Genomic DNA, 24766 nt, shown 5'->3' on the forward strand with positions numbered 1-24766 from the left:
TCGTAATACAAGCAGAGACCCTGAAGGAAAGGGTGCACTGGAATCCCAAAACCCCGTTTGAAGAAGTCTTCGAAAACCACAATCTCACCTGGTTGTGGATCGGGGAAGCTTTCTCCTTCCGGCGCATGCCATCCCGTGAGTGCCTTGTTGTGGAGCACTCCCATGGCAACGAGGTCTTCGATGGTCTGCTCATTGCTCCACGACTTCCACCACTCCTTCGCCATGACTCCGCCTTTCTTCTAGGCATCTCTCTTTGCCATTAGTCTATCCTTACTAAGGGGGTGGATGCGGTGGCGAGGGGATTGGCGATGATTTTTGGAGGAATAGGGTTCGATGAGAGGAAGAAGAAGGTTGCGGCGGCGAATGACAATGGGGAACGGTGTGAGTAACTTACCATATCTACATTATAAATAACAAAGAGCTCCGTCGTTTCATCCGCCCGAGATTATTAGGAGACGTGCGCACGCACCGCAGACGGTTGTTCACACAACCTCGAGATCTACGCCAATAAATGCGCCACTTCATTACTAGTGTACGCGCCTCTTCGTTGATAGTGAAAGAGGGCCCACACTGACGCACCTCTATACAGGTGCCAAGCGACTGTTTGCCAGAAAGGAGTAAGAAGACAGAATGACGTACTATACCCATCTGCTTTTTTGACCAGGCGTTGTCAGACTGGACTTGGCAGAGAAAGGAGTTAAATAAATACACCAAATAAATACATCAATGGTGTTCGTATTTTTTATGCTTGTTTTGTGCTCAAGGACAGATCAGACTCCTATAATGCTCGGGGACCGCCCAGACCACTGCTGTGCTCGGGGACTGCCCAGACCACTCCCGTGCTCGGAGACTGCCCAGACCACTCCCGTGCTCGGGGACTGCCCAGACCACTGACGTGCTCGGGGACTGCTCCGACCACTACCATGTTCGGGGATTGCTCCGACCATTGACGTGCTCGGGGACTGATCTGACCACCACCGTGCTCGGGGACTATCCCGACCACTACTCGGAGAATGGTTCTCCTCGACTACATGTGATTTGTACTCACATACAGTTGAGAGACATTTATTTAGACCTTGCTACAAGGCTTATATTTCGCCTTTCAGCAAGCTCGGGGACTATGTCGGTACGATGCACCTGCTGGTGCATCTTATATCGCCTGTACAACGATTGGATTTTTGACTTAGGTGGAAATTCTTTTTTAGACCCTGGCACCACGTGCCTGTGTCACCTACTACCAGGCTCGGGGACTAAGTGGGCATACTTCACCTTGCGGTGAATGTGTCTTAATTGACCCCTGTGCTTTGAATGATTGTAAGGATTATCAACGTGCTCGGGGACTGTCCCGACCACTGCTCGGAGAGTGGTTCTCCTTGGCTACATGTGAGTTGTACTCACGTACAGTTGAGAGACATTTATTTAGACCTTGCTACAAGGTTCATACATTGCCTTCCAGCAAGCTCGGGGACTACGTCGGTACGATGCACCTGCAGACGCATCTTGTTTTTGTTTGTACGACAATTGGGTTCTCAACTAAACTAGGAATTCTTTTTAGACCCTGGCACCACGTGCCTACGTCACCTACTACCAGGCTCGGGGACTAAGTGGGCACACTTCACCTTGCGGTGAATGTGTTTGTTTTTTTGACCCCTACGCCTCTGATGTTCAAGGACGCTATGTTTCAAGACCACTTACATTTCTTTTTAGAAATACAAGTGGGCACACTCCTCAGGACAGAAATCTTTTTCTTTTTTCTTAAGAGCACCATACATTCTTTGGACAACCTACTTCTCCGGTGATGATGGTGGTCAGAGACGTCAAGGACTCAAGCTCTACTTGTTGGAGAAGGTTAAAATGGCATGTCGCAGCATAATGCATGATGCTCGGGGACTAGCTGTGGGGGTATTAACCCCTATACCCTTACGGCTAGGCTTGGGCCAGCCCGGATCAATGGGTCCGGTCCACCTGAAAGACGACGTGCGGCCCGGCCAACCTGATCGGAGTCCCGCACAAGGAGTCAAGGCGGATTTGGCGATCAAGTAGGATCCTGGTCGGTTAGAATAGGAATCCTTATCCGGCCATATATGGCAATTATAACGGACTAGGATTGGTTTCCAGATCTATAAGCCTGCCCCCCTGGACTATATAAGGTGGGCAGGGGATCCCTCTAAAAATCATCTCTCATTGACATACAACAATACAAATCAGACGCAGGACGTAGGTATTACGCCTTCTCGGCGGCCAAACCTGGATAAAACCTCGTGTCTGTCTTGCGTCACCGTCTTGTTTGTGGCTTGCGCACCTGTCTGCCGACAATCTACTACCTTGGGCATACCCCTAGGTAGACTGCCAATCATATTTCATCGACAGTTAGTCTTCCTTCTTCCACTTGTCTTTGTCTTGTGGGGGCATTTGTGAAGAATGTAGAGTATTCACTCTTTGGATTACAAGGTCCTTGTTTCTGTTCAAGGATAGCTAACATTAGTTCTCTTGTAGACACATTCTCAGACAGTCAAACTGACTAGCTGCTCTATAGTTGAGTCAATTGCAGTTATTTGTGAACGAATTTTGTGATATCATACGAGGAGTGTCATGACCTTGTGATGATTTATCTCATGCAGGAGCCTATTATTCCTGGTTCGTTCCTCTCCGAGGAAGAGCAATTGGCCTTATGCCCATGATTGACCAGGTATTTTACGTTAGACACTATTTGAGGTAGAGGGAAAAGAACAACCCTGCTTTTACTTATTTTCTAAATATGGGTATCTGTTGGGCGTTGTTAGGGTGAAAAAGATGATAAGATAATAGTAGACTGCTGATGATCCTGAATACCGTCACTACAACTATATCAATGAGCTGTCTCCTCACCGCCTACAAGAGATCAAGCGCTTTTTTGAAGACTGTATCCTGCTTAATTCATCTACTGTCGTCTTACTACACATGCTCAATTATATTTGGGACAATCATATCTACAGGTATAAGCTTCCTTAGCGATATATCCTAGACAACAAAAATGAGAACAAAGAGGTTGTTGTCGATGCATTCTTGCCTACGACCACAGCTCGAGAGGCAATTTAGTACTCCATGTAAGCTCAGCACTTTCCCTACTAATTTTCCATTAGTACTTAGGGAATCCTCACGACTTATTGATTTGTACTAATTAAACTATGGTCTTTTCAATGGTGATGTGATCATTCTTAGGGCCCACATTGATAAGCAGGTTGGATTAGTGGTGTAGATGTCGTCCAAGCTATTTAGTTACCTAGTGATTTATTGAGGTGGATTATGTATTTATATACATATACAGTATAATTGCAATAATAATATGTAGTATTTGCACTATTTGAAATGTGTAATTTTTGCATTCTTGTTTTGTAATATTTGAAGATGATATTCATTGTGCATTTTTTCACCGAGAACATCTCATTATGTGTGAGTAAATATTTTGTGTCAGTAGTAATTTCATCAATATAATGTAGTACACTTAATTTGCATATAAGATTGTGCAAAATCTAGCAGCATCTAAAATAGTAATTGGGTGCTCTGAGTTAATTTTGATTTGTGGCAGAGTTTCTTTCTGCAGTGGCAGAGTTGTTATTTTGTCAATAAGCTTGTAAGTGTGTTTACTAGGCCAATAGTTCAATTCTAGCCCAAATGAGCAAAATTTCAGTTAGTGGGTATCGGTTTGTCTGCCCGTTAAGCTTTGGCGAGCCCGGTAAGGTTTGACGGGTTTGATTCGCGGACCCGTTAACACTGCCTGCGTACAAAAAAAACAACTGAAACAGAATTTGGGCGTTGGATCCAGATCTGATGGTCCACAGAATCTATGTGCTAGCTTTTGGTAAAACACATGTTTTTTATCTGTTACAACTCGTGTGTTCTGTAGCCAGTAAATATCCATGTGCTAGCTTTTGCTAAAACACATGGTTCTTCACCACTACTAGAAAACAGACCTTTCATCCTGCCTCTATTTTTACTTTTAGTCCCAGTATTTTTGTGTTCGGGACTAAAGGGACTATTACTCCCAGTTGTATCCTCAAATAAAGATACAAAGTTCCTGCCCCAAGTGTGTGGCGATGGCAGGCAACAATTAGTCCCGGTTATAGCCCAGAGCCGGGACTAAAGGTTATCCTTTAGTCCCGGCTGGACCCTCCAACCAGGAATAAATCTTTACTCCCAGCTTGAGGCTCTAGCCGGGACTAAAGGATGACCTTTAGTCCCGGCTCTGGGCTATAACTGGGATAAAATCTTTCTTGATAAAATAATATAGTTGCGTTGGACAAAAAAATAGGGCAGCCAGGCATTGAACCCACGACCTCATAGCCAAGGTCCAAACCGCAGCGCACTAGCTAGCCATTTGAACTAAGTCACTTTCTTGACAAGAAAGCACCCAAATATTTATTTAATAAGAGAAAAGACCATTTAATTGATTATATTCTTTTGTTAACAATACTTTAAATTTTCTGGTCCATGTGCTTTCTAGTGCCTGATTGATCTCATAATTTTTATCAGGGTTTCAAATGCCCAGTGTGAAGCCACCACCAAGTTTAAGATTTTTCTGAATTGGTTTGGTAATTTTTTCACTTTAATTGAATTTACACGCGACTTCACCGATTAATTATACGTTGAACTGAGTCCACCCCCGAAAAGATCCAGAATGGTGCCAAACTTTGCAACATGGTCTCTTGTGCCATAGGAGACAAATATTTGTGGAGGTTGATGCAAAATTATATTGTTTTGAATATGTAATTCGCCGTATTTCGTCTCACGCGGCACAAAGAAAAATGTAATAATAAAAATAATTATCAGAAAAATCTAAGATCTTGTGTGGGGCCATATTTTGGGTGTAAATGACTGCCAAAAAAATTTCAAACCATTTCGACATAGGTGGAGTCGACGTGCTTCACAGAGGTATATAGAACCTTTCGTCGAACCCTATCTATACACCTATGTTCTTAGGAACTCTGAAATCCATTTGCTTTCCAGTGCCGGATTGGTCTCAAACTTTTTCTCAAGACTACAAATGCCCTATGTGTAGCCACCACCAAGTTTGAGATTTTTCTGAGGTGGTTTGGTACTTTTTTAACTTTAATTGAATTTCCGCCCGAACTCACTGATTAATTATACAATGATTAATGAAGAACCTAAAGATTTACGTTACAATTACGTGAAAACTATTTTCCTGTCGAAAACCAATAAATTTAATAATTTCAATTAAATCTACATTTTTGCATTAACGAAAATAGTGAGTATTAGTTGCATTATGTTCAACATTTATAATAAAAAACACAATAGTTTAGGTCACATATTTTTTGTGTGCAGTAAATGAAAATAAAGTTTATTACTTTTTCTAAAAAAATTATGCCTAGTATTGAATTTACTGTGCAAATAATAAGACTTAAATATTTAAATACAAAACATATATAAAATAAACTGATCTGCTTAAAAGTTGACGGGGAATGAAAATGTAGCCCACCTTTAGTCCCGGCTCCTGCCACCAGCTAGGACTAAAGGTGGGCTGCATTTGGCGGCCTGCCAAAAAATCCTTTAGTCCCAGCTCCTTTCAACAGCCGGGACTAAAGGTCCCCCCTTTAGTCCCGGCTGGTGACAGGAGCCGGGACTAAAGGTGCTTTAGTCTCGGGCGGTGGATGGAGCCGGGACTAAAGGTCCCTCTCCTATATACCGCCGCCTCCCTTCTCTCTTCCTCCTCATCGATCGTCTTAGTCTTCAGTGCGTCCCTAGAGCTCCGCCGCTGCCGATTCGCCTCCCCGGCCACCCCCGACGCCGCCTTCCCCACCGGAGGGCACCCCGAGGCTCGTCCACCTCGCCGGAGTAGCCCCGACGCCACGCCCCTTAGCGAGGAGCCCCCGGCCGCCCCCGACGCCGCGCGCACCACGCCGCCACCGATTTTGCCTTCCTGGCCACCCCCGACGCCACCTTCCTCACAGGAGGGCACCCCGACGCCCGCCCACCTCGTCAGAGTAGCCCCGACGCCGCGCCCCTCAAGGAGGAGCCCCTGGCTGCCCCCGACGCCACGCGCGCGCCACGCCGCCGCCGATATATATATATATTATATTTATGAATTATATTGACGAAATGTGTATTAATGTATATATGTATGAAATTATATATGTATGAAATGTGTATATATATATCAATTAATGTATATATGTATGAAATTATGTATGTATGAAATGTGTATATATATATTAATTAATGTATATATGTATGAAATTAATGTGTGTGTGTATATATATATATATATATATATATATATATATATATATATATATATATATCAATTAATGTATACATGTATAATTTTTCCTTAGGAAAAAAATCAATTGTGTTATATTCTGATACCATGTGGCCTATACCCTAAATCCTAAACCACCCTAAACCCTAAACCCTAAACCACCCTAAACCCTCCCCGGCCACCGACGCTGGCCGGTCGCCCCGCGCAGGCACCACCGCCCCGAAATGTGTATGAAATGTCTATGAAACCCTAATTGCATAATTATTGTTTTATAATTGTTTAGGCTCTCTATGGCCGACCCGAGAGACGATGACCTGGAGGCGGAAATGATGGATATTATCAATGCCGGCACTGAACATTGTGCTGATGTTGATAATGACCAGCAGGAAGACGACGGGAGTCAATACTTGAATCTCGATCATATTGTTGAGGAAGTTGTTCATGAAGATAATTCCAGCGAGGTATATATTTCTCAATATCTAGCTCTCATTTATTTATTATGCATACATGTAGCCCACTGGATCGACCTTCATTTTATAATACTTTTTGTGTTTCTATGCGTACATAGCCGTCTGGATCGACGACGACGACGGAGAACACAAAGAATGTTCGAGGGGCCAAAAAGCTGTTGGAAGGCCGCTACATTATCTCAGAATTCAACGTGGCTATAGGCGAACCACTAGGACAATATGCATAGAAATTCGTGTACCACTGTGGGTACCTTGTAAGGGACAAGCTCCCGATCAATGCCCATGAATGGAAAAAAATAACAATGCTCCTCATATTAGTTATGTCTCTGATAAGGACAAGGAGCTGATTTGGCAAGATGTTCTTGCACATTTCACACTCCAAACAGATGATTATCATGAAGACATCACCCATGAAAGGTTGATGGAGCGAGTTAGGCACTGGACAATGAAGAAGATGGCCACCCAATTCCAATCTTGGAAGAAGCAGCTGTACAAATCATACGTCAAGAAGAACATGACTCCAAATTGGAATGATAAGGGCCCAATCGTGAAGGTAAGGCCCTACTGGGAGGAATTTGTACAGTACAAGACATTAGAAGAGGGTGCGGAACAGGCGAGAAAGAACCAAGAGAATTCCAGACAAAAGCAATACCACCATAACATGGGATCAGGTGGCTACGCGACTTCCGTTCCCAAGTGGCAAAAAATGGAAGCAGACCTTATTGCCAAGGGGGTCGTACCTGAATCAGCACCGTGGCCTGAACGCACAAAGCATTGGTTTTTAGGTCATGGGGGAGGATTGGACCCAGTCACCGGGAAGCTCATCCATGGCACAAAACTCAAAAGAGCAACAGAAAGGTTGATTCAAATTCTAAAAGCTAGAGATAGTGGACTATTCCGGCCCAACAGAGAGAAAGATGAACTAACATATTCCATCGGGACTGCTGAGCATTGTGGACGAACTAGAGGCAAATGGGCCATTCCGTGGGTGCAAGGTTTCCCTGAATGGATCGATTCGTACAGAAGCCGCTAGAGATGGAAGGATGAGGAGGTAGAGAGGATCCGCATCTTGCAGCAATATGTTATTGAGTCACAGGAAGCGGTGCTTGAATCACAAAGGCGAGAAAAAGAAATGCAAGCAAAAATGCAAGAGGAAGTCGCAAGGCAAGTGCAAATACAATTGAGTGCCCATGGGATTACAACAGCTCCGGGAATCAACATTAGCCCCCCCGATCAGTTGAGAAGTAGTTGTGCTTCTATGGAGCTGCCTGATGCCATAAAAGATGCAGAGCTACGCTTCCCCGTGGATGACATCACTGAACCTTTTACATCATGTGAGCTACACATTCCAAAAGATAATGGCACATTGAAGGTGGCTATTGGTGTTGTAAACCCTATCGATCGTACCAAGACACCAAGAATCCATGGGGCAGTAGTACTAGCTGGATATGCTACCATCTCGGTGGATAAAGCTATTGAAGGTTTTAGCGATGTGCCTCTTGACATTCATGGAGGTGATGGGGAGAAGACCGTGGGAGAAGCAGAGAAGTCATTCATTTCATGGCGCAAGCGCTACATCAATATTCCCAGGAAGCCGTTGCCGCATAATAGGTACGGATGAAAGTGAACGAAACAATTTTTTATTAATTTTATATTGCCTCTTAAATAACAATTGACTCATTGTCTTCTGTACGCACACAGCAGGGCCTCCCCCAACCTAAGTCCAATAGTACAATCACCAGACTAGCATAGTGCTCCGAGCGGCGGTTATGATGGGGTAGAAGACACGGCTGCATCCCCACCATCTCCAGGACGGTCTCCACCGCCGCCGCCACCGCCTCCAAGGCGTTCCCCAACGCCGTCTCGAAGGTCTCCAACGCCTGTTCCCCCACCTCCTCCCATGAACCAGGGAAGACGGCTGCAAATAAATAAGCCATCTGCCCCACTAACGAAGACGACCAAGAAGGCCCCCGTGAAACCAAGGCCAATTCCACGGAAATTGCCTGGTGAAATGAGTAAAGAGGAGTTAGATGATGTGGTTAAAAAAACCATCGAAGCATTCTTCTTAGGCACAGGGAAGAGGAAGGAGCAGGAGCAGAAGCACTTCCACCTACCTCCAGCTAAACTAAGGTGGATGGTGGAAGCTGAGCAGAAAAAGAGGCGGCAAGCTCGTAAGCCCTCGCCACCATCAGACTTTGACCACACTCTTAGCAAGATAATCAAGAAAGCTGCTAAAGCAGGGAAAACTGTTGCACAACTCGAAGAACAAGAATTTCAATCAGTCCCTCCTCTAGTTATTGCTAATGAATATGGTTCAAACATAGATATGCTGGATATGATGGAAATACCTACTGATAAAGAAGTGGATATGGCGGAACTTGCTAACTTTTATGCTATGAGAAGTATCAACCTTGGTGATTTCCTCTTCGAAAGTGCGCCGGTAGCGGATGAATGGCAGAAATATGAGCATGGCAGGAGTCTATGGAATCCTAAGACCATCAATGAACTGGGTACACAATTGTTCAAGCTAAACACCTTGTACATTGACGCGTGTCACCGGAAAGAGTTCTATATTTCTGTCAGAATCAAAGACGACCATTGGTTCCGTGGCGATGACGTTATGTACATTGAGTTTGCTGAATTACACCAACTAGTCCACCAGAACTCTCTCGACAAGACTCTCATCAGCTGCTATTGTCTGTAAGTGATTCTTTCTACTAATTAATAATAAGTCGCTACGTACGTACATGTCTGTGTTTATTATCCTCACTCTATATATATGATGCAGGTTTGAGATGGGAGAGTGTAAAAAGAGAGGGTGTACTGATATTGGTTTCATTGATCCACATATCGTATTCAAAAACCCTAAACCCCAACCAATATGGAAAGCAGAAACGGAGGCCAATATCAAGATGTTCTTAGAGAAGCAACGTGACAAGAAATGTATACTCTTCCCCTACAACTTCAGGCAAGTGTTCATAATGTCAACGATCGTGTATCCATATATATATGTTCACTATACCTGTTAGCTAATTAATGAGTGTTAATGGACATGGCAGTGAACACTGGATATTGATGGAACTCGATCTGGAGAAATGTCTTCTAGGCATCTGGGACTGGATGAGAAAAGAGCAAAAAGAGTTCCAAGAGATGATAGATATTATTCAGAGGTAATTGCAGTCTCACTAGCAAAACTATTCCAGTCTCTCTGCATGCAAATTAATGGTCCAAATATTTTTTATGTTATTTGGTAGTTGTTGGGAAAAGGTCTGTCAGGAACACCATATGAAACGTAAAGTGCCACCGAAAGTAGTGCTATACAAAGTAAGTACTATATACCTACCTTAGTTCAATTTCCCTATGCTCGGATGATGACGAATCTTTTTTTTTCGTAAAGTGGGTTCTGCTGCAGCCCTAGGGGACCAATCTCTGTGGATACTATGTTTGTGAGTTCATGAGAGTGTGCTAAAAAAGAACTAGTCTTGAGCAAAAAAGGGTAAATGTACATATATATATATATATATATATATATATATATATATATATATATTCGTGATAGATACAATTTATTTATCATTATTCTTGATATATATATGTACTAATATACTTTTTCTTTATCTCATATCTTAAATTGAAGACTCATTGGTTGAAGGAAAAAATCCTGGACACACACTATCTCAAAGCAATCCAAGAGACAATAGGTGGATTTCTGAATGATCAGGTCTTAACTCCCGACGGCGAGTTTTACTATGACCCAAATATGTGATGATGAAAGCCAAATTTCATATTGATCCAAAGAACATGTGATGATGAAATGTACAATTAATGCAAACTTTACATGTGACGATGAAATGTAATATTATATTTTAGTTTACTTTTACTTGTGTTGCTTGCGTGCATTGATCGAGCGAAAACTTTACCGTACGCGCGCGTATACGTATATTACTTTGCAGCGAATAATGCGTATTCGAAAACTAAATTAAAACAAAAAAGAATCATCAATTGAAATAAGCAGGAAAAGAAAAAAAACCCTTTAGTCCCGGTTGGTAATACCAACCGGGAATAAAGGGGCCAGCCCAGGCGCTGGCGTGGCTACCTTTTTAGTCCCGGCTGGTATGACCAACCAGGACTAAGGTCTACTTCTATTCCCGGCTACTAACCCTTTATTCTCGAACTCCTGTTCCCAGCTGCGTAACCGGGAATAAAGGGGGTTGGCAGCCGAAAATAGAAACCCTTTTTTTACTACTGGACAGACTCTAGATTTATTTAGATTCATACTCATGACTCGTTTTCTACTCTCGTGTCTTCCGGCGGCGGCCGCGGCCGGCCGGTATGCCAGCCCTGTGCTTGCAAGCTCTCCCGAACCAAGTCGCTGTCGCAGTAGTCGTCACGGAAGCTCTCCGTGGCATCGTGCAGTCTTGCAACGGACGAGCACAGGAGCTCCTTCTTCCAGTCCGGCAGGCGCGGGAAGCCGCAGCGCTTGGCCCCAAACTCGTCGCAGTAGTCCATGTCGAAGAAGATGGAGTGCGAGAGGCGCCTGGGCACGCCGGCCGCCTCCCTGGCGCGGTGGTACTCCTCGGCGGAGCGCAGCATCTCCTCCTCCGGCGGCAGCGGACTCCGGCCCGACAGCACCTGCGCCACCCACCTCGCCTGCGCCTCGTAGAACCGCGGCACCACCACCAGCCTGGGCACGCCCACGAAGGACAGCGACGGCGCCAGCGCCGGCGGGAAGGTGTGCTCGAACAGCGGGCCGACGCGGTTGTCGTCGACGGTGACCAGCCCTCCCGTGTCTAGGAACGGGAACGAGAAGTCGTACCCAGTGCAGTAGATGATGGAGTCGGCGACGACACACGAGCCGTCGGCGAACGTTACCTGCCCATCCTCGCACAAGCACTCGACCTGGAGGTGCAGGTGCAGGTTGTGGTGCCTGGACACAGCTTTCCTCATGCCGGGGACAACGGCGCCGTCGTCCATGGACTTGACGCTGATGTGCACCTCTCTCGCCACCTCGCGGAGCTCCAGCGCGATGTCGGTGCCGCTCGGGTGGCATCCGACCACCACCACCACTTGGTCCTCGAACGCGTCCGGGGCCTGGTACGAGTGCGAATGCAGCTGCCTCCTGCTCCACTTGTCCATGCCTGATCGATGTGTTCAGGGTGACCAAGAACAAGAACACAAATTCAGTTCGACAGGGAGGAGAGAAAAAAATTCTGAGATCAACGACTTAATCGATCGGAACCTACCGTTGATGGTAGGGAGCCTTGGCTGGGAGTTTTGGCCGACCGCTACGACGACGGCGTCGAACACCTCCTCTGCGGTGACCACCTCGCCCTCACATGTCACCATGTCTCGAGGACCATCTCACAGTCCACCGCTTCACTGCCAGCCGTCAGTCAGCGGCGCGCGGCGCCAACGGGCCGACGTGTAGGACCTTGGTGTTGAGCCTGACGGCGTCCATGAGCCCGAACGCGTCGCACAAGTCCCTGATGTACCTCAGGAACTCGGCAGTGCACCGGGTACCGCCGGGCGTCGCCGGTGCCGTCGTTGCTGGGGAAGAAAGGGGAAGTCGGAGAAGGCCGTAGTCTCCCTGGGCAGTGTTGAGCCGGAGAGAGGCGTAGATGCTGCTCTGCGCGCCGGCCACGCCGAGAGGGTCGGTGGCGTCGGTCCTCGGGTCGTACAGCCACTGCCCGCCGACGCCGCCGCTCTGCTCCATGACCGTCACGTCGTGGCCCTCCCGGCGCAGCTCGCGGGCGGACACTAGTCCCGCGACGCCGGCGCCGACCACGCACACCTTCTTGGACGACGACGACATCCTCACCTCGCCGCCGGTGGACGTGCAGGCAGGTTGCAAGTCCTAGTCACGGGTGGTCATCTCTGTTTTCATTTTCCTACTCACTTCAACTGCTCCTACTATTATTGTATGATTCATCTCTGCTCCCAGTCTACAGGCTCGCCAATATACAATAGTGTCGACATGTCGTTAAGACGTGTGCTGATTTGCATTGGTGTCTACTATACCATTGGCGATGTAGTACTTATCTTCTGCCGGGCATGTGCAAACAAAAGCAGACAGATGGACCATAGAGCTCAGGAAGAGTTCACAATGTCAGCGAAGTTTCACCAAAATTTCACGAATTTCGGTAATTTCGGGGGTTGTCGAAAGAAAAATCTGAAATTTTGTACTACACTAATATATGTGCTATATGATTTTGGACTCATATTTTATTTTGTTTATGTTGCATATTCTTCTACTCAATAGATGTGTAGTCATAAATCATGCAATATTTGTTTAGATCTAATTTTTTTAGAAAAAAACGTACTTCGTGTGCAAGTCTCTAAAAAAATTCCAGTGAAATTTCTGTCAAATCTCGCGAATTTCGGTAATTTCGAGGGTGGCCGAATTTTTTTTACTACCGAAATTGAAAATCTTGTCTGGATGACTGTTGCACAAATGCCGGGATATTAAGGGCATGTTTGGATTCACAAAGATTGTAGAAGCTGGCTTCTAGAATATAGGGAGGGATCCAAATAGCCATAACTTATAGCTTAGCTTTTAGAATTCAGTGATCCCTAGATTCCATAGTCTGGTAAGCTGAGGAACCTAGCTTTTTCTAGCTTCTAGTCATCAAAAGATTGTTCTGCCCCTCTCTCTTTCTTCCATAGCTACAACATAAAATAAAATACTGAGGGTATTAATATAATTTTACTCTAAAAAGTGGTCCACCGCAGCTTTTATAATCTATGGGTCCAATCAACCTCACAACTCCGATACTATAATCAAGCTTTCAAAATCCAGCTTCCACAATCTAGATGTATCCAAACAAGGCCTAAACTCCGCTAGCTCTCAATTGAATGCCTACAAACCCTCTCTCGTAGGGATGAAAGCCCAAATGGAATAAATCGGTTGTTGTCGCTCGTTTATGAGATTTTATCGTGTTTTGGGAGCAAACGGAAATAGAAACTGTAAATTTGGAAATGATATCTGTTTCTACCGGACTGTTTTAGTGATTTGTCATTTCTGAGCCAGGAAATCCTGACGATATTATACAGTTTTTACCTATATATATCCCACACTTCAATAGTCTTGTGTGTTGTATGGGTAGTAAATCATGTTTGTTAGTTAAAAATAAGTAAAGCATGTTTGAAGACCTGGCTTATCATTCCTACATATGGTGTTGTATAACATTATTTTTAGTTTACATTATCGATTATTGACCTATATTGACATGTCGCAATACGGGTGTCATATTCATTTTGGGCAATATCGTTATCGATTTCGTTTCTATGAGAAAGATATGAAAATGCAAATTATGTAGGCCTAGTTTGCTCGTTTATGATCATTTTCATCCTAGAGGCACACAAGAAAACCGAAGATCAATAACAAATTGGGAAGTTCATACACCACCACACACAACTATAGTTAGTAGGACTTAACTGAACCAGCGGTTGAACCAGTAGAAGTCCAAACCAAAGACTATACTAGCTCGGTTCACTTGAAAGATCATGCATACAATGGAAGCAGCAAAATCCATACAAAATGGCTGTTTTTTATGGAACAGGTATGTTCTATCACCATAGAGGATGATAGGACCCAGAATCCAAAAAGCAACAAACGGTTTGCCAAACTTGAAACTAGCGACAACTTTCCTTTTGTGAAAAAAATTATTTACATAATTTTCTAGTTTTAGGAAAGCTATAGAGTTTTCACAACATTTATGCATAATATTTTGTGGGACATAATTGATGACAATAGCCTCTAATCATAATTTTTTACAGTTTTGACCAAATTGTATACACAACTTATCTTACAACTTTTAGCATGACCTTATATCTGATTCGACAAGTCTGTTCTGTTTCTCACTCTTTCTGCCCTTTCATTTTTTTCTTTCCTTCCTTTTTTCCTTTTTTAGATTTTATATTAGCCATTTTCTACTATATAATATGAACATATTTTTTAGGTTCGGAAGTTATTTATTCGAACAAATTATGTAAAAAATGTGCTTGATAAGTTGTGTATAAATTTTGAAAGATGTTGAACAACAAAAAAAGTTATGTGGATAAGTTGCGTTATTTGTAAAATCGATTATACTAAAAGTATAGCTAGAAAATTTATGTTAAAAAATTGTCATGATATGTTTGTCCCCTGATAGTTATAAATAGGCCACAAAGATCATGTAGAAACTATATTGAAAAAGTTATGTGAAAAAGTTGTGGCGATAAGTTTTGTGGCCCAAAATGTTATCCACAAAAGTTATAAATATAACTTTATGACTTTTTAGAAATAGAAAGCTACAAAGATACTTTTTTTCTAAGAAAAGAAAAGTCATGGAGATTTATCGGATGGTTGGTGATTTTGAATCAAGCAAATGTCCGTGTATTAGTGAAGTTGAGGAAGCATAGCGGCTGCTGCTTACGGGACAAGGACAGACATGTGGCTTGTGCCAGGATGGGCCCATGGTCAATGAAGATGGGAGGTGCGGTTAGCCTGACCTTGGCCCAACCTAGAGGAAGGAAAGAGGCTGGCTAGTGAGCTGCAAATCAACAAAGCATGCAGGCTTGTGCTCGGTTTTGTCTTGTCGAGGATTATTGGGAAGCAAAAGGGAGAAGGGTAGGGAAAAGAAGTAAAAAAGAAACAAGTCCTCCCAACCCTCCTTAACTATATATCGTCGAATTTTGATTTATCTCCTCCGTCTAAAAATTTGGATGTTTACACCACTTTAACTCTCAAAACCGACTGTTTTCCCCCGAAGCGGTTTCATATTGGTTTCGTTGGATGAGGTGCCACGCATCTGAAAGCCCTAGCTTTGTTTTGGTAATTGAGTGACAACTAGTGAACTAATGCTTTCATGACTGATGATTAGGCTAGGGCCCACAAGGATACAGAGTTGAGCAAGGCTAGAAACATGGTGGAGATTATGCTAACCATGAAGCAAGTGCTCAACATGGATGAAGGAGATGATGGAGAATGAAGCAAAGGTTTGAAGGCAAAGGTATGCATAGGTGTCTTTGCTTTTACTGACCAAGGTGCAATAGTGTGCTGTGTGCACGGTTGGGTTTAAGGTAGATAGCCAAAATCTAAAGCAAATGCGGTTATCTAGTACCACTAGTAAGGATTAGCATTGCAAATGCATTAGACCTAGTGCTATAATGAAATAAAGGTAAAATACTTTGAAAATATTTTTAAAATGCTAACTCTATGCTTAGATTTGTTGTCTCGTGGGACACTTTGGGAGTTATCACATTTGAAAAACGGTTTGAAAAAGGTGCTTAGTGTAGGGTTTCTACACTCAGTGGATTTCTTTGAAGCCCTCTGTGGGGGGGAGCAATGGAGCTTAGGGCTCCATTCAATAAACTAGGGGCTTTCTAGATCTCTGGGGACTTAACTTTGCTAGTTGATGAACTAACCAGATAGTGATAGCCGAGAATAACATTGTAGGGTTGTGCTTTGAACTATCATTATCGGGTCACCAAACCGACAGTGATAGGCCGCCCCATCACTACCGAGTATCCTCTGTCGTCGTGAATTCCCGCAGTGAAGGGGGTTCTGACCCGACAGTGATTATCAGTTCTGGCATAGTCATAGTGGATTGATTGACCATGTCGTCCATTATTTTTCTCCGCAAGAGGTTTCACATAAATTATTGTGTCTACTTGTGATTTAGTATTCCTCTTGATATATGAGTTGATTGGTTGCCATCTTGCTTTCTATATGGGTGTCATCTATAGAAGATTGAATGAGTATGCTCATTTTAGATGGCATATTGTTGTGTTGACATATGAGGTATATGTGTTCTTTGATATGTTGAGTATTTAGTGATGGGGATTGAATGATTGGCTAGATAGTCATTACATTAGAAGCAACTTGTGTTGAGACCACACGAGAAGTTGTGCTCAAAAGGTTGAGAAACATCCCCGGATCTTTGTTTTTCGTGTTCGTGGCTTGTGTTGATTCAAACTTCCAAACCAAACTTCTGAACATTCGGGACTTCTAAAGAAATATCTTAAAGTTCCAGACTTCGCACATAAAATGTGTTCGCATGCTTTCCTTCTAGATAACGTTTGACATTTCCACTGCCCCTATTTGTTCACATTTTGTTTCTTGTTTTCTTCCAACTCTTGTAGTCCAGCCGAGCACCACAAGACACAAACTGTTTTAATGTTGCCAACACGACAAAAGCCAACTATGGCTCCATCCCTAGCTGCCCGACCTGATAGAACCACATATTTGCCGCCTCTACAATCACATCCCCCTACCCATGCTCCCCGTAGTAGCCATGAGTGCTTGAGCCCCTACCGTACGTGGAGGCTCCGTGTCGCTATGTGGCGACCACTGTGCCCTTCCTCCTTTTCCTCTAGGCACTAGCCGCCTCCACAAGCTCCAAGTTCTTCCTCCTCTCTTGCCCTGTTATTCACCTTGTCTCCTTCCTGCCCTATCGACCTCTATCTTCTGGCTCGTTTTGCAGTTGTGTTGCACCTAGGATGAACAATGAACATGTGGTGAAGCATAGCATGGCCTGCAATCACGACCGCGCCTGCCTGGCCCAGCTAAATTAGGACATGCTTTACCGGACCGTGCAAGCACATGGCCCATTTGGCCATTTATATCTGGCCCAATAAGACTTTGTGGGATGGCTTGGTTGGAAAAGTTTGCCAGCCACACTTTATATGTGCCGTATATATAGTTTCTTTATTATGTATTTATTTTCACACGGCCGTGCCTTGCCAAACTTTCATAGCCATGTGCATGTCTCATATGTGGTTGACTCACTTTCTTACATAAGTATGCTAAAAAGTGTGTGACAACCATTTTGTAACCACACCTTTTGTTGCAGCCATATTTTACCAAACATTTTTTTTACAGCAAATTATGCGCCAGCTAAATAGGCCCTTGAATTGACAGAAATTATTCCATGAAAAAAACTAGCTTCATTCATGTTGATATATGATGATTAGGAAGCTAGAAATTATGTGCGTCACTACTGGATTTAGGCGCTTTGCCGAGTGCCTAATGTACTCGACAAAGGCTACTTTGTCCTCGGCAAAACCTTTGCCGAGGACAGTACTCGGCAAAGAGCCTCCGGTAAAAAATCCGTCGGCAAAGAATTCTTTGCCGAGCGCCTTTTATCGGGCACTCGGCAAAGTCTTTTATATGTGATCACATGTAGAGATATCTGGCTTTTAGGCATCCAACGTCACAACTTGCTCCAAACTTTCTCAATTTTTTACCACGGCCTCCACATGTGATAACAAGACACCTCGACAAGTTTCGTGATTTTTGAACTTCGTTTGGATTTTATATAATTTAAATACACTTTTCCCGCAAGTACATCGTCATGTTACGACAACAAGATGCTCGTAATTTCATGCGAGTTCCTGGATACGGCCTCAACATACGCCAAACATCATGAATACCATTTTTTGAATGACCAAATTTCATTATTTCATGTACATGCAGTTCAAATTTGAAATAGTCGAAAAAAATCAACGAAACCAAAATAATTAAGGAAATATAGTAAAAAAACTCTAAATTGTCCCAAATTTTGAAATGGAGTTTTAATTACTGTAGCAAGGCCCTAGAAAAAAAAGTAGGGTGAAAAAAAATAAAAAATAATAATTTACTGAGTGTCAACCTTGGCACTCGGCAAAGAAGCCTTTGCCGAGTGCCAGGTCACAGGGCATTCGGCAAAGAATTTTAAAAAATAAAAAACCCTTTGCCGAGTGCCTAACGGCGGGGCACTCGGCAAAGGCTGACGGCAGGTGGCCGCCGTCACGCCGGCCACCTTTGCCGACGGCCAAATTTTGCCGAGTGTCCAGCACTCGGCAAAGATTTTTTTACCGATGGCTAAAGTTTGTCGAATGTCCGGCTCTCGGCAAAGGCAGATTTGCCGACGGCCTATCTTTGTCGAGTGTCGCTGGGTCCGGCTCTCGACAAAAATTGTCTTTGCCGAGTGCCCGACAGAAAGCACTCGACAAAGCTTTTTGCACTCGGCAAATCAGTCGTGTCCGGTAGTGCGTCAATGCTGGCCGGTGTGGATACATGCATGCATGCATCGCAGCTACAGATTAAAAGTCCAGAAGATCGAGTCCGATCATTGGATCGACCCAACCGTAGCCAATATGGACCGGACTCGATTTTACGCTGCATGTGCTATTTAAACTGCAGATACCACGTAGTATCACTACGGGAGAGACAAAATTCCCCGAGTGTCGCTGGCTTTCCCGAGTGCCAAAAATCGGACACTCGGGAAAGAGAATCTTCCCCGAGTGTTGCACTCGGGAAAGAATTGCACTTGGAAAAGAGAGGCTTTCCTGAGTGCCGCAGAGATCCTGGCACTCGGTAAAGAGCAGCACTCGGCAAAGGCCCTCTTCCCCGAGTGCAACACTCGGAGAAGATCGGCACTCGGCGAAGAAACATGTTACTTGACGGTCCACCCCGCCCACGCCGTTAAAACTTAAAAAAAAAATCTTCCCCGAGTGCCTTCTTTGGCACTCAGGGAAGAGGCCCTTTTCCGAGTGCCAGAACAGGGCACTCGGGGAAGAGGCTGCCTTCCCCGAGTGCTAGAGAAGACACTTGGGGAAGAATTTTTGTTTTTTTTTGTTTTTTTTTTGCCTCATTTTTTTGTGAGGCCTTCCCACATTATTTAAAACTCCCTGTTTAAATTTGGGACAATTTTGACTTTTTTTTGTTATATTTCGTTAGTTTTTTTTCATTTCGTTGAATTTTTTTGCATACTTCGAATTTGAACTGCAGGTGCATGAAATAATGGAATTTGATGATTCAAAAAATTATATTAATGATATTTGGTTTATGTTGAGGCCTTATCCAGGAACTCGCATGAAATGTCGAGCATCTTGTTGACGTAACATGACAAATAACTTGCGGGAAAAGTGTTTTTAAATCATATAAAATCCGAACGAAGTCTGAAAATCATGAAACTTGTCTGGGCGTCGTGTTATCGCATGTAGATGCTATGATAAAAAATCGAGAAGGTTTCGAGCAAGTTGCGACGTCGGATGCCTAAAACCCAGACATCTACCTGGCCTTTTCTTGCTTTTGATAATAACCTGACCGGCCATATCTATATTATTTGGCCCTTTCAGAAACTAAAGCTCAGCTAAAAAAAACTCACTCTGTTTCCCTCTCATTGATCTTGAAAGTGGCGAGAAATGGATCGTGATGATGTGGCTGGCTTTTATTAGTGGAGGTTAATTGCAAACATATATTCCTGACCTTGATCTGAGACTTCTAATTAACCCAGTACAATACGCAGAGGGATCTGTTCTTTTCATCTTTGGTATTAATATGTTTCTTAATTCGAATGGGCAGGGCCTACCTAAACCTTGGATCTGGTGGTATTAATATTAACTCCTTGAACGATTCTTGACATTGGAGCATGTACAGATCAGCGAGTAGTAGAGTATAAAGGTACTTCCATTGGCACACTACTGCCACATGCCATGCATGTTGTGCATGCTCTCTATTAATTTGTCAAGTTAGCACGACATATAGCTTGTATAGACAGCGAATCGATCGATGTTTATTTGCAGGTGTCCGAACTCCTGAGCTGACCCGGCCCGGTTGATGAATGGCAGGTGATTCACCATTTTCCTGTTGGGTTGGGACCAACCGACAGGGTATTTTTTGTTTCCAGTAGTGGCGCCCCCTGGCTCTTTTAAATATGGTTGATGATAGCCATCGCCACAGCATTACATATTCTTTTTCACGACCGCGTGCGTCCTTATGACATGTTTTATTAAGAGAAGCAGAGTACAGGTTAGTTAAAACAAGTTACACAGCAGTAATCCTAGGATTACCGCCTCACTCAAAGGCCAGGAAAACAAAGCAGGTAGGGTCCTCCATTTTCATACTGAGGATCCGTGCCCGATAGACCATGTGTTAGCCTTTGTTGTCGGGGTGGTCTGGATTCAATTCATGCTTTGATTATTTTGGATCAGATTCCCTGCTTTTTCTCGTGGTCTTTCTATACATTACCATTTCACCACTTGACGTTTCGTCTAGACAGAGACACCATAATATAGTGCAAGGGTCACCAATGGTGGCATGCCACTGATCCTCCGCTGATCCTCCGTGGCTCCGTGCGTGCAGCAACCTTGCAGTATCAGGCTATCAGCTCCGACAGGAATATTTGAGTTTGCAGTAGTATACCATGTCAGCAAAACTTCAAGGTGACGCACATCTTCAGGTCTCACCTCATGTTAGATTCCTGTGAAATTGAGCCGTAGGAAAGTAATCCTATGGAATTCTTCCTTCCTTTTTCCTGTGAACCAAAGGACGTACTGTGTAGGAAATAATCCTTAGGAAGTTGAATCCTACAAAAAATCCTATGCCAATCCTCCAATGCAAAGGAGGCCTTAGGGACCAAAATAAAGTTATGTTGTAGAGCTGTTGGCTGACACAGTAACACTTGACATGTTATGGTCACTGCACCACAACACCGCATCAGCGTCAGACATCTGACGCTAAAACTTTTTTTTTATCGATGAATGATCTGACGTTAAAGATAACTTACTGATCATCTGATGGTAATTGTACTTTTTCGATGAATTGTCTGTCGCTATAAGTACTTACAATTACCGTTTGATTCTCTGACGCTAAAAAAAAAACCTATATCGTTGAATGATCTGACGGTAAAAGATGGACCCACCTTGCACGCCCCCATCTCTGCCCCGCTTCCTCGCAAATTTTGGCCCAGCCCATCGACTCATGGTGGCAAACGTACTGTTGTCCCCAAATCCTGCCGCCGCATGACTTCCAAATCGGAAAACCCTAGCTACGGGGAATCGGCTGGCGGACGAGGGCGTCGCAGCCTCCATCAGTGGCGGCAGCTTTGGCCAGGCGGGCGACGCTCCTTGTCCTTCCTATCGAAGGGATCGCGGGCTTCGGAGCCGGGTGGGCGACCATGCCCCATATCCTTCGTCTCGAAGGGGTTGCGGGAGGGCGGGTTGCTCTCCCGTGGACCACGAGCTCGAGCACTTCATCTCGTGCAGCTCCACTGCGCTATTGCGGCCGCCGCCGCTTCGCCGCAGGGGTGCCCATGGCGGAGCTCAAGTTCGTAGGGACCCAGATCCAGATCTCCGAGCTTTGGCGCCGGTACGCATCGCAGGAGCGGGAGCTCGGCCACATGGTGCTCGAGGGGTTGGCTGTGCAACGACCTCTCTAGGATCACCACCATGCATTGGTAGGAACCCAATCCCTAATCTCTGCCTGTTTAGCTAATAATTTCCTTTTCTTGCCGGTTACAGTTTGCGATTCAATAGCAAAAAAAGCAAATTTATCAAAGAGCCATCGATGCAACTGTGAGTCATGCAAATTTGTCAGTTTTTTAAGCATACACATTCCTCATAGAAGATTTGAATAATAGGACACAAAATAGACATTGCATCATATCGGATTCCACATATATATTGCCTAAAATGTGATACGTCCAGATTGAAATTTCTTGTTAGTTCTTTATCCCAGTCGAGTTCACCTGAACTGAACGAAGAGTCAGCAACTTTCAGAATTTCCATGTTGAATCTTTAAACAGGGAGTGCTGCCAGCTCAATGTATCAAATTTTAGCAAATCGTTTTCAGACTTCAGAGTGAACCATCAGAGCAGGCAAGTTGAAACTTGAGATACATTTATATTTTCAAAACTTGAGCATTTGAGTAAGTAGGGGCTAGCTCACAGTTGAAACTTCAGGTTAATTTCTTACTGCTTTAGCTACATTAGAATGCTTGTCACTCAATTAGAATGCACAGTAGGGGCACCACCACTACAGATCAGGTTTGGGTTACATTAATTTACTATTAAACTTCATCAAATTTGTTCTGAAGTTTAGTCCCATAGAACATACATTTTTTCTGATTTTGATGTTTTACCAAATGAGATAGGTGCAGATTTCAGTTTAATCTCAACTCTTGTCCAATGCACCTGATTTGTTGCTTTGTGAACTGCAGGGGCACATTATGTCTACGTCAAGTAATGGCTGCTGTTATTCACATGCTTTTATTTATTTATTTATTTATTATTAATATATCCTGGTTTAAATCATTTTGTAATTACTCTTAGTCCTTGTGACAGCCATGCTGTGACTGAAAAATTTAGACCTTTTTACTATTGTGCAGTTCTATTTTCCCAACCCATTGAATTTGGGTTTCTGACAAGTATCATATCTCTTTTTGATCATTGAGCAGGATGACTATGAAGTTGTCAGGAAAGTCTTTGGGGGCATCACTAAAATCAAGCCTGTGAAGAAAAGAAGGTAGACTATGAATCATATCTCCTTCCCTGTTGCAGCTTTTTTATGTTCTATCTCTTTATATAATTCTATCACTGTGCAGCACATGCTCTTCATTCCAGCCCTATAGCTGCTCGGGATCATGGTTCTTCATGAAAAGGTTGCATAGTTCGATCAGTCAAACATACATTGATAGTTGTACAGTTGTAACTGGTGGCAAGATGGCAAGATGGTTCAGGTCTAATTCTAGCGGGCTTAAATGAAAAGTTCACAGCAGTCTGATGCAGGCTTAGTGTACAGTTGTAACTGGTTTCATTTAGCAGTCTGATGCAACCTTAAATACATTGATAGTTGTTAAATTTTCTATTTGTATATATTTATATTTTATAACTTAGCTTACTCTGAATGAAATACACAATGCCTTCAATCTGCCTCCTCTAATGAAATACACAATGCCTTCAATCTGTGAGCTTAGAATTTGACAGGTACTTTTTCTCTACCGTCTGCAGTGCTAAAAGTTGCTAGATATTTTATGTGGTGATGCTTTTCAAGATGTTTAAAGTGTGCTACTTCATTCCTTTTCTTTTACTGATCTTTTCTTTCTGAAAATATCTTTTAGACAGGTCAACTTGGGCAGCAACAACTTGGGCAGCGGGAGATCCCAGCACAGCTGCTTGCACCACCACCACCACCACCACCACCACATCGTCGAGAGTCTACTCCGGTGAGTATGAGTACGGATGTTTTACTTTCTTTGCTCATGCTTAGTGTCAAACCTAGTGATGGCCTTCGTGCCGGATTTGTTGATGTGTCGGCATTCGTGCCGGATTTGTTGATGTGTTGGCCTTCGTGCCGGAAATGTGGTTGTCGGCCTTCGTGCCGACGTTTTTCTTGCAGGTTTTGGAAACCTCCCCGTGCAAGGGAGGTGCTACCGAAATTTTTAACTTTTCTTTACACCTTACATTTTTATCTTGTCACTCACGTGCAATCTCCTCTCTTTTTTGCAGCATCAATCGGGGGCGGCGTCGAACCATGTCGAAGGGTCGCCGGCATCGCACGTCGGGCCATCCCCACCTGGACTGTTGCCGGGATCGCACGCTGGGGCGTCCCACCCCTCATAGTTGCCGTGAGCCGCCTTCGGAGTCGTTTTTATGTATTGAACTTGTGAACTTGGAATAGTGTGTACTTTTGAACGTGTGGTTTGTAATATATTGTGGATTTCGGACAAATTTGGTCGTTTGTGATATATAAATGTGGTTTGTGACATATTGGTGTTGATTTGTGGTTTGTGATATATATATATATATATATATATATATATATATATATATATATATATATATATAGAGGGAGAGGCTATTCAGTAGCCGGCTACAAAATAAGTTATTCTGTAGCCACCTCTATTTACTATAATTTTATATACTAATTTACCATAATGTCAATACATATTTACGATAGTTGGGTCACTATAACACATGGGGATATTTACCATAATGTTATATTAAACCACTTAGTAAGGAGTTACTATAATCTCGTAAATTAACATAGTAATTATCATAACTTAAAGTGGCTACAGAATAAGTTATTCTGTAGCCAGCTACAGGATAGTAGTTTTATATATATATATATATATATATATATATATATATATATATATATATATATATATATATATATATATATATATGCTTTGTTGTTTACATGGAAAAGCAAAAAACACAAAAAAAAGAATTTTAGAGGTGGCTTTCCCGAGTGCCTGTGCTGTGGCACTCGGGAAAGAGGGATTTAAAAAAAACAA

The 24766-nt window shown here is 43.5% G+C and overlaps 1 long non-coding RNA gene and 1 pseudogene across 2 annotated transcripts; one reads left to right on the top strand and one right to left on the bottom strand.

Annotated features, from left to right (window-relative positions):
* Nucleotides 1–10867: 10867 nt before the first annotated feature.
* On the bottom strand, nucleotides 10868–12538 carry LOC136541328 (flavin-containing monooxygenase FMO GS-OX-like 8; annotated as a pseudogene).
* An 8903-nt stretch (nucleotides 12539–21441) lies between these two features.
* On the top strand, nucleotides 21442–24234 carry LOC136544903 (uncharacterized). 2 transcript variants are annotated; one of them, XR_010780871.1, is made up of 5 exons: nucleotides 21442–21926; nucleotides 22195–22992; nucleotides 23072–23453; nucleotides 23494–23692; nucleotides 23976–24234. It is a non-coding gene; the product is annotated as an uncharacterized lncRNA (long non-coding RNA). The 2 variants fall into 2 exon arrangements; XR_010780870.1 differs by having other exon boundaries at nucleotides 21443–21926; nucleotides 23072–23692.
* The last annotated feature ends 532 nt before the right edge of the window (nucleotides 24235–24766 follow it).

The sequence above is a fragment of the Miscanthus floridulus genome, chromosome 3, assembly GCF_019320115.1.
Source record: "Miscanthus floridulus cultivar M001 chromosome 3, ASM1932011v1, whole genome shotgun sequence".
Taxonomy (NCBI): domain Eukaryota; kingdom Viridiplantae; phylum Streptophyta; class Magnoliopsida; order Poales; family Poaceae; genus Miscanthus; species Miscanthus floridulus.